The sequence below is a fragment of the Hirundo rustica genome, chromosome 5, assembly GCF_015227805.2.
Source record: "Hirundo rustica isolate bHirRus1 chromosome 5, bHirRus1.pri.v3, whole genome shotgun sequence".
In the NCBI taxonomy this organism is placed as follows: domain Eukaryota; kingdom Metazoa; phylum Chordata; class Aves; order Passeriformes; family Hirundinidae; genus Hirundo; species Hirundo rustica.
Genome location: NC_053454.1, coordinates 28,209,727 through 28,221,280, shown reverse-complemented (window position 1 = coordinate 28,221,280; position 11,554 = coordinate 28,209,727).

Sequence of the window (11,554 nt, the reverse complement as noted above, 5' to 3'; positions counted from 1 at the left end):
AGTCAACCACAAAAAGCCATGTAGACAATTTGGTGGTGGATTTGGCAGGATTGATGGTGGAATTCCATGATCTTAAGGAAGTTTTACTAATCTGTTAGTTACTCTATGCTATTTGCTAAATAGCATACATAGTTTTGAGAAAAGGAATTATTTTCATAAGAAAAATTTTAAAGTTTGATTTTTAAGAAGGGTATTTGGATTGGGTAAAAGAACAGATTATGCAAAGTGCTAAAGGAGATTACAAGCTTTTACAAGAGCATTGGATTACGTAGACAGTCCCTGAAAAATGTGTTGAGAGTGTTTTGGTGCACATTTAATCTGAGACTTCAGATAATATTAATAATGAAAAGACAAGGGGAAAAGCATGGGACTTAGACTCCTGTGAATATAGTGCAACTCTCTTGTGGAAAGAGGGACATCTGCCATCTGAGAACAGGGTAGAAATATAGGCCAATCAGATGAGCAAGAGTTTAAGATACATTGCTGTTTTCAGGAATTTAAAATTTTTCATGAGTTCCTTCATGAATATTTAAATTTTAAAATTTATCTATTTGAGTATTCAGCTAAAAGTAAGCATGATTCCCACTGGAGCTGTTGCATCAGGTATCCATCATAAATCAAGTGAAGAGCAAGTTAGCTTTGTAAATGCATCAAAATTATTATGTGAAGGAATAATTTTACTAAATACCTATTCATATTTAAATGAGTGGTATGATTCTACATATGAATAAGTAGAGAAAAAATATGTAACCTGCAGGTATTATATATATTTTTTTATATATATATATATATATATATATATAGACACAGAGAGAGAGAAAAGGAGAGAAAGGAATTTTATAGTTTTCTTTCTTAAAGAATAATCTAATCATTAGAGCAGTAAAGTAAGGAATTGGATTTTTTTTTCTGTTCTTTTTCTTATTTCAGGCAGAAGAATATTAAATATTTACAACAGTTATAGTACCCATCAGTATCTATATTTTCTCATAAGTTTCATGGCTGGTGATTCTATTGAACAGGGACACTACTGAGGGTTTAACTTCAACACATATAATTTAAAAGTTTAGGTTTCCATCAAAAATGAAGGGGTCTGAGTTGAAGGTACTGTGGGAAACTGGAGCCACCGTAGGTCTCCTTTTACTGTATTTGCATTGACTGGAAAAAAAATTCTAATTCAGAATATCTGACATTTGAGGAAAAATATGTGATTTGGAGAAAGTGAATAAAGTTTTCTGGTCATTAGTAAAACCTTTAAACTTATATAGAAATATCTTGGAGCTGATGTAATGCATGAGTTGAGGGAAATTATAAATTGCTGGAGGATATTGTCATAGACTTATCCACACTTGTGGTTTAGGAATACATCTAATGTTGACTTTGTAAAACCAGTTGGCTTCTATGAGTCACTTTTAAGACACTTCTTATTCATATGACAGTAAATTTGATTTTTACTGATTCCTCTCTTCAACAAATAAGTTATTTATTACAGATTATATAATATTTAGTCCCAAAGCATCAGTTTGAAACTATAAAATTAGAAATATTGAATCTCTACATATGTAATAGTCAAGTACTCTCCAAATGAAGCAAAACACTAAGTTTTTATACAGTCACACCATTAAACCAGTTAAGGAATTAAAAGGTTTGTGTTACTTCATTTATGAAGATGCAAATATGTTTTGTGCAGTAACAATCCTTAATCTTTATTCTACTTCTCCCATGAAACCTCTGCTTCAACATCATATTTATGCTTCAGTTGATCAAAATCCAAAGTTTTAAAGATTCAGGTATGTAATCATGAAGACAAATGAAAGTAAATCAATGATGCCTGGAAATGAAAGGTTTAATGCTCCCCCTGTGACCTGCAGTGCAACCCTGTGAATCATTCATTTTCCAAGTATTAACCTAAAATTATTTTTTTATAAAATATATCCTCTTAATTTATTTTTGTTTAATTTAAACTAAAACAGCAAAAACACACTTTGTTTTCTATGCAACACAGCCATAACTAATGCTAATACTAGAACTAAAATGGGAGGAGATTATATTCAGTGCCTGGACTGAATATATTTTACTTTTGAAGTATATCTATAGCTATTACCATAATCCCCAAGCCTGTACTAGTAGGTGACCGTGATAAATGTGTGGGATTATAAGGGTCCAAACTTTGCTCTTTCATGTCAGCTCCATAAGACTCATACAACAGGATGCTTCTGTCTCTCTTTGTAATTGTCAGCCTTGAGACCCTGAAATTCTAAGCTTGTTTTCATGGGACATCTAGATAACCCTGCACTGATGAGGAGGGTTTATCTGGTTCAGCACTGGGGAGAATCCTCTGCTTCTCAAAGGATTGCATCCTCATGTGCAGTGTTCAGCAGTGTCCTGGATGTAGAGGGGTTAAACAGCACAGGGAGATGGTAAGTGTTGATTTCAATGCTGTTTCCAATTAGGTTCGATAAATTGTATACGAAAGCAATAGTCAAGGGCAGTGGGGAGCTGCTTTGGAAGAGAAGAACAGATGCTGAAGACAGATTTATGCCCCAGGTGATTGGTATAATAAGCTTCAGGAAATAATGCAAGAGACAGCAGAGCATTTTAAACAATGTTCTGTGCATAATTTTTCTGGGTTTTTTATGCATGGCCTTCATCATTCCATGGAACATCTGACATGCTGCAGTTCTGAATGTACCTGCACCCATCTTGGGAGAGAAGCTGTGGCTGAACTGAGACACGTAATCATTAGCATATGATGTATACTGAAATAAGGACTGCATTTCTTACCTTATTAGCACTTTTCTATTTGGATGGAACTTGGAGGCTAACTTGAAAATCCAAGGAAATATTTTTTAAAGATATTTTGCATCTTGTGTTTTTAATTTCTCTCCCTCTAAATTCCCCTAAAAAAAGGCATAAAATAAATAATTCCAGAGTGATTTTATATGTGTTTTCCAAAGCTTACAAGAACTACTGGTTGAGGGCCTACTTCTCCCTGCCCTTAGTTTTGAGGATTTCTATCTTCTCCTCCTGGTGTGCTGAGAGGTATTCCTGCCATATATCTCTGCTGTGCTACAAACCATCCAATAGGGCAGATACAACAGGACAGTGGGGGTGATCTAATTGACGATGAGCTAAAGGCTTTTTATTGGACATTGTCTTTTTGACAGTTATGTCTTTTTGCTATGTTTTTACAACTGTGTCCTCATGACATGTCCTCCATGTGACATGAGGTGTCCTTTTTGCTATTGTAGGACCAGGTCTCTGGTATTGCTGCTCTTTAGGATACATCATAAGAGGACATGACTGCAGCCTATGGCCTCTGAAGTCACTCTGAAAATTCCAAGGTTCCTCTCTCACCATCCCATTAGTCATTTTGTCCATGAAAGACCTCACACCATTTTCAATGGGGTAAAGAAACAATTTGAATTTAGTGACTGTAAATACATTGCTTGAGAAGATGTACTTGACAGCCTACTACACTGTGGCATCAGCCCTCTGAACTAGAGCCCTTCTGGGGAATTTCACATCAGTTATGTTAGTATTTAGGGCAATTTATCTACCATTGGAGAAAAGACCGATGATATAGACCATTTCCTTTGGGAGGACTTTTTTTTCATGCTTTAGAGTCCCTTTTTCTAATCCCATGAAATAACCATATGGGTAGACAGCTGTTGCGCCACTTTGCTGAGGTGACCAGCAGCAAAAATTCAGGATAACAAAGTGTTCTCTGGTGAAGGTCTGCACAGAGCTCATCTCAGAACTGCAGAGCAGCATGAAATCTTCCTAAGCAGTTCAGAAGCCCACAGCTCTCAGTGTATGAAAGATCACTCAATCTGATGGCAAAATGCCAAAACATTTGATGCAGACAGTGCTGTAGATAGGTGGCTTAATTTCAAGATAGTAGTACCGTCACACTACTTAGCAATCCCCAGCCCAGTTTTAGCAACCTGGGCTATTTTAACAAAGGAAAAAACAAGACATTAAAACTTCTGCAACATAAATAGTACTGTGAGTTCTCCTTGTTTAGGATGGCAGCAGGCAGTCTTCCAGGACAACACACTAAAGAAAAATAAGGAATTTATTCATTACTTCACATGAGCAAGCAGAGGTTTAGCCACTTCCTGTAAAGCAGGGCTTTAGAAAATCTAACAGGTACTTTGGAAGACACATACCATACCCATGTCCCCCCTTCCTTCTTCTTTCCCTGAGTTTTAACTTCTGAGCATGATGTCACATGGTATGGAATATCCCTTTGGCCAGTATGAGTCAGCTTGTCTCGTCCCAGTTTCTTGTAAACCTAGCTCTGCTCACTGAGGGAGACAGTCGGGGGGAAGCAAACCTCAGTGCTGTGTAAGCACTGTTCAGCCACTGCTAAAACACTGGTGTATTGGTGTGTTATCCACGTGGTTGTGGGGTTTTTATTTCCCATTTTAGTAGTACAAGAAGTTGTGACGATGTGAAGTAATACTGTTGACACAGCTTGGTGTCATGCTCGGGCTTGCTGTGGGTGCACTCAATTCCACTGCCCATGTCATTAAAGATGTTAAATGGTGCCAGTTCCAACATCTACCCCTGAGGAACAACACTTGTCACTGCTCTCTACTTGGACAGTGTGCTGCTGATCCAGACAGTTCTTTATTCACAGCGTGGTTTGTCCATCAAATCCATAACTTTTCAGTTTAGAGACAAGGGTGACATGTGGGACAGTGTAAAATGCTTTGCACAGGTACAGGTAAATGTCAGTCACTCTTGCCACATTCACTACCTCTGTATCCATCACAGAAGGCCACCAAAGTTTTCAGGCGCAATTTGCCTTCAGAGAAGCCATGTTTGCTGTCTCCCATCACACCTTTATTTTCCATGTGCTTTACAATAATTTCCAGGAGGATCTGATCCATGATTTTTCCAGGCATGGACATGAGACTGACTGACTTGTTCTGTGCTTGTGGAGGATATCTTGTTGCTGAAATGTTGCAATTAAAACATGCAGAGAAAATACTGATTAGATTAGATTCTATGACATGCCTTTCATGTATTATAAGAATTAATCCACAAACCCACTTCATAAAATTGGTTTGAACTCCACCCAAAGAGGATATTGTTGTTTCAAGTTTGAGTAGATGAAACAAAAGGATAGTGCCAAGAAAGTGATCTCCCTGCAGATAAAGACCAAAGGCTGGGTAGGATGTACCATGTGGTAGGAAATAATTACTGTGAAGGTGGTCAGTTTGAGAAAATAGGAGAGCAGCAAAGAGGTGCTGTAGGAGGAAAAACAGGAAAGCAGGTAAGGACAGATAAGAGCACTTTATGACTATTACTTAAAGAGTCTATATGACTATAGAACTTAAAGAGTACAGAAAGAGAATGTGATTCTATACAAATCTTACAATCTAGCTGGTCTTTTGCCACTTATACCGTGTGGAATCTGCTGCAGTACTTTTCAAAGCATAATGCAGATAAATAAATGAAAGGTATCAACTTATAGCACCATTTACTTATAATAAAATCTATTTTATCAAAAGATAAATAGCTACCAGCTGACACATTGGGGAAGTGGATAGTCATGTACACTTTGAGATCTGTGGTTCAGCTTCTTGCATAACAGGGAAGTTTTGGCTCTTAGTCAATATTTCTTTTTCAGAGTCAGCAGAAGCTGTCTTCATCTTTTCTTCCTTTGCCTAAATTGGTCATGTCTGCCCAAACCTCAACCTGCAGTGTGTCTCACAGCAAAATCTTCTTAATGTGGGTGGATTGTGGGAATATTTTTATGGCTAGATTCTCATTCTTGTTGAAATCAATGCTTTTGATTTGGCAATTAATTATATCCTGGTTATGACCCCGTCCTTTTAGCAGTTCTCTCAAGTCTATTTTGGTTCTGTTTCACTTCAGGAGCTTACGGAATCTGAATGTTCTTAGAGGCTGTGGAAATTTATCTGCGGTTAAAGTTACAAACTCCAGATTCAGCATAATCTAAAGTCTAATATTTGCTTTTAGAGCAGGTCTAAAAGGTCTCATAGTCTAGTCTTGGCTGTAAATAAACATGAAAAGAGGCAGGTGGCATCCAGTTGACCATCCATGACTTCCAAATAGGAGAGATTACTCTTGTACATAGATTAATCCATTCTACAGGGATTGAAGAACTATTGAATGGGAGCTGGAAGATGCACAAATATAAGACCCTACCAGTTTCATATGTTGTGGTCTTTCTGCACTTTCAAACACAGAATAGACCTGTAAACTGATAATAGTATGTATGATATCTGAACTGAGAGTAATGTCAGTTACACATACCTAACTATTCATGTCCTTGTGTAAATTTCAAATAATTGAAATATATTCACACTGGTTTTCCCATGGGATGTAGTGGCAAAGCTACACAGTACACATGGAGAATCAGTTTCAACTTACCATTGGTCTCAACTTCAAATGCCAACTGCATCATAGCAACACTGTTGAGTGAGACGCATCATACCGATGCACAGGACCAGGTTATGCATGATTTTTCAGTGGTTTTTTTGTTGTTGTTTGTTTTTTGTTTTGAGGTTTTTATTATATATTTTAGCTGTCTTTCTTTGTATTCCTGGATTCTGTCTTGAGATCCTCATCCTCCTTAGTAAATTAATGATGCCTTACTAATCATGGAATGGCTTGGGTTGGAAGGGATCTTAAAGACGATCTAATTACAAAGTTCTTGCCATTGGTAGGGACACCCTCCACTAGACAAGGTTACTCAATGCGCCATCCAACGTGGCTTTGAACTCTGCCAGGGATGGGGCATCCACAACACATCTGGACAACCTGTTCTGTTGCCTCACCACGCTTACAGGTAACACCTTCCCTCATTTTGCTGTTTGACTTTACTACATCTCTGGGTTTTTTGCAGTCAGCAGAAAGAACAGATTCACACATGCAACATGGTTTTACAAATCACTTTGCAAGATATTGGAAGGTGTATTTACCCTACGCTTTGATGGAAATAGATATTTATTGTTTTTCCCTAAACTCTTTTTGTTGAGGCTGTGTTATAATTAAATCATTTTGCAATTGTCCCCTCACATTATGCTTTCTTAGTTTTTTTAGATAATATTTTCAGAACTCTACATTATTAGTATATTTCTCAGTTGGAAAAATACATACTTGTCTCAATCCTTCTCTTGACATTTCCAGTCTCCTTTGCAACTCTTGTCTTTTCTCTTTGAATTCCCCTCAATTTGCTAACAGTCTTGTGACAACAATGTACCAAAGTAGTTCCTGACTCCACTATTTTGTCTGTATGACTTTGAGGGGAAGGGTTATCAAGAATAAACTATGCAGGGACATACTTAAAATCCAATGGGATGGGAGGTGTTTTACTGGTTTCCACTTTTTCCATAACTGCATGGGACTCTGACCAGTCAGACTGAAGCCTGTTTGAAGCAGTTAGAAAGTGCCTGTATCTTAGTCATACTGACTGGCCACCCACAAATCCTCAAAAAAATTCTTTAAACTTCATCTACTGTTTTTATTGTCTTGAGTCCAACAAATGGAATGATCTGGATATTAGTCACAGATGTCTGTGCTACTTCATATTTAGTGTGGGCATTGCCCAGATGTTGTGTGTACATGAGCGTTTTGGACTTCCATTGTCCAAAGCGGGAGGGGGAGAAGACACACCAACACTCGTATATATAAAAGTTCACTTGTGAGTGAACTCATCCTCCAGCATTTTTTGATGATGGGCTTTGGAACTATTTTATGAGGCAGTTATATTTAGGTATATTTAACTTCTTGTGGGCATGCACACAAATATTTGCTATAGCTCTATTTCACCTTTCACATAGTATAGTATATTAAACCATAAGACCACACTGGCATAGTTAAAGGGTAGATATTTAACATTACGCTCTTCTTGGAATAGATGCATTTGAGGAGGGATGGGGGGGTGGTTTTGTGTGTGCTTTTTTGGTTTGTATGTTTTGGGTTATTTCCCTGAAACTATGCAGGCCTAGCAGAAACTTCTTTTCAATATTCAAAATTAAAATCATATCACTGGTGACACTGCAACTCAAAGGTTCAATTACACTGGACAAAATTACAAAATGTCATCCTAATTTTATAGTGGGTCTGAAGATGTCAATGCATCAAGACATTTTCTCATTCAACATAAGAACTTAATGCAAAATATATTAAAACATACCATTCTATCTTTATTTGCAAAAAGATTTTATGTGAATATTGTTTATATTGAATTTTTTATGAACAGTTTGAAAAAAAAAATCAAATTCAATACCATTATCCTACATTACAGCTACTCAGCTAATACCAATAGTTAGCAATCTTAATCTGTATTTGTAGTTGACTCAGAGGTTGTTTCATTGGCGAAACAAGCATGGAACAAAGTATTTCCTCATTAGGTTGTTGTTGTATTAAAATTTCTGTCTTTGGCTCCTATTTCTTAAGTATCACTGTCTAACAGGGAGTTAGCATTTATATTTAGTAAAAGAGACCTTATTAGCCAGTAATGTTTTCTGTAAAATTTTTGCATTCACTTCAGGAACAAACACTGATAGCAAGAGCTCACTTAGTTTCACTTTTGCATCATTTATGACTTTCATTCTTGTGAAACCTTCTTATGTCATTTCTGCTGCTTCTAGCAGCCTCACTCCCATCAAATAATTTCCTTGTCAGACTCTCATGACCCTTAAAATAGAGCAGTATTTATTGATACCATCTAAGTGTTCTTTTAGAATCAGAGTCACAAACTCCTGCTGATCTCATTAAAAGTTATTTTTCTTTGCCAGGAAATTCATCAATCAATAAACTCAAGTTCAGGGGGCAGAGATAGGGAAATTTATTCTGTACATTATGCTGATTTGCTATATATATCTTTTTGTGTAATAAAAAACCTAGGTCATGGAGGTAAGTTTCTATTTACCTGGACTTACCTTAAGTCTGGAATTAATTTGACAGTGCATGTACTTTTATATTTCCACTAATAAATATTCTAAAACCCTGAGTTGTTCAGGAACACAGTGCCTGCTGAAAATTTCAGTTAAATCATTAAAATATGTAAAACTTCCCTAAAATATCTTCAGTGTTGTAAAACTTAACAGGGAAAAGTTTCCTTTGAAATTACTTTATTAGGACAGAATCATTGCTAATGGCATAGGAGACTAAAGACTTATTGTTCTTACCTCTCTAAAAGCTCCAGTAATACATATGAAGCTAGACATGACACTGAATACTGTCCTATCACAGAGCTCTCTACATCTTATCTTCCAAACTGTTAATAGTACCTTACTCCCAAAACTGAACTGCATTCCTAACCTTGTATTTTAAACAATACTTTGTGCAAATGTCTTGAAAGTACTTTTTAAGAGATGACACAGGCAAACCATGTGTTACAGTGTATAATATGTATTACACTTCCATTGTTCATTTGTATTTCTTTGACTAAACACCTTTTTAAAATATCTGTAGCTTTATTCTACTGAATGTTGCCCAGTCACATCAACTGCATCATGCGACAAACTGGCACGTGATTGCCAGAATAATTCATAACCTCATTGCCAATCTCTGATTTATGTCACAGAATCATTCTACATTAGACCTTACTTTGCCATGCACATGAGATCTTATAAGAAGTATATTTATGAATTAAGAGTGCAAAGGAATTACTTTTTCTTCTAATAATAATAATAACAGGTAGCAGGTGCTACATGTTAGTGTGTGGTGTTTGTGCTTCTGTTTAGAAACCCCATGTTCCTCTGTACAGTCTCTATTAATGTACTTTCTTCTGCATTAACAGTAATTTCTTCAGTAAAACAAAGCTGGATGTACTACACCAAACTAGGGCTTGACTCATAGCATGATTCATAGAATAGGAATCTAAATGTGTTATTGGGTATAATCCAACATAACTCAACATGCTCTATGGCATCTGTGGAGTTTGTTGGGTACTTACAGGACCCAGTATTCAGGATGTGTGAGTGTTGCACACTGTGTACCCATATGCATTTCAGAGCTTAAAAATAAATCCATAATTGAGAAGCAGGGTTGGACTGGATTGGTGAAAAGTTATGGTGAGGTGAAGTATGTCTGGTATCTGTTGTTGATTATGATCTGACATGTTTAGACTTTGCTTGTGCTCTCTTTCTCCCATCTAAGTTTGAAGAATAAAGTAACTGGTAGAAAATAGAGATTAGAAGAAACTATAATCTCAGGTTCATCTGATAGAGGATTGACCCTGTGCCCTATGCTCTACAATGTGCTTCATAAATATTTGGAGAGCCTACAAATAGCAAATCTTTTCTCCCTCATCATTAACTAATCCTGAAGATTTGAGAAGCTTTCTTACTGTTCCCACAGTTTTCCCTTTTTCTGTTTAATCTTTACACTGACTCAACTTCTGGCTTTTAGTCAGGTGGCAAAAGTCAAGTCACTGATGGAGAATGAAGATCTCCATCTATTCTGGATTCACATGACCTAGGTATGCACATTTGGACAGCAAGTGGATAACCCACATAGGATCATTTAACCTTTCAGATAAGTAGGAGATCTGAAGGGGTTCTTTGAAATGGATAAATGGAGCAAGTTGTGAAGTATGTAATTAACAAACTTAGACAAAGTAGAGACTAAACCTGAATTATAAATACTGGTACCTGGGAGGGGGAGGGGGAAAAAAAAAAAAAAAAAAAAAAAAAAAAACACCAAACACAACAACAACAAAATGAACCAAAAAAACAAACAAACAAACAAAACAACCAACCCAAAAACAACTGAGTGGGGTGGGGGGAAAAGAGCTCAAGGTGGGAAAGAAACCTTTCAGGACTGAAGATCGGGCCCCCAAAATTATCATTTAGTTATATGTCAGGATTAATCTCCAAATCTTCCTGAAGTTTCCTATTATGAATAAGCTTTAAATGTGCTGATTCCAATTTGAACTATGCTGGAATGGGAAAATTTTATTGCAACGTGAGCAAAATCTCATGAACTGAGAAACTGGACCTGAACACTGAGCTTGTAACTCAGTTGTTCTCAAGATTTTTCATCTTGCAGACAAGCTCAGTTTTCTAGTTCTCTCAAACCCCATGTGATATATGATTGCTTCCATCTGTTTATGAGGTTAAATTTCTGAACTGCAAGTGTGGAAGGAGAAATTCGGTTATGCATGCTTCTAGCTGAATAGGTCTGCTTAAAAGAGAAAAATATTTCAGTAAAACTTTTTTTTCTTCACTTGTATTCACTGTAAGTCACTTACTGTATTAATTTCTAACTGTGACACAAATAAATTACAGTATAGAGCTACATCCCTCTTTCTGTGTTTTCATCATAACTGTCATGTCCTGAGAAATGCCAGTGGAATTACACCTTTCTGAGCAGAGTTTTCTAGGCATCACAGTCCTTTATGACAGCTGCTCTGACTCATGAGGGTTTCTCTCTTACTGAGGAATGTAGCTTGAAGTCCTGAGATTCACAAGTCTTAAGATTTGTATTACTTGGGATGCTTACTTCTCAAAAATATTAGTGTTTCACATTTGGCAATTCTCTCTGACTGACCTAACCTAAAAATATAACC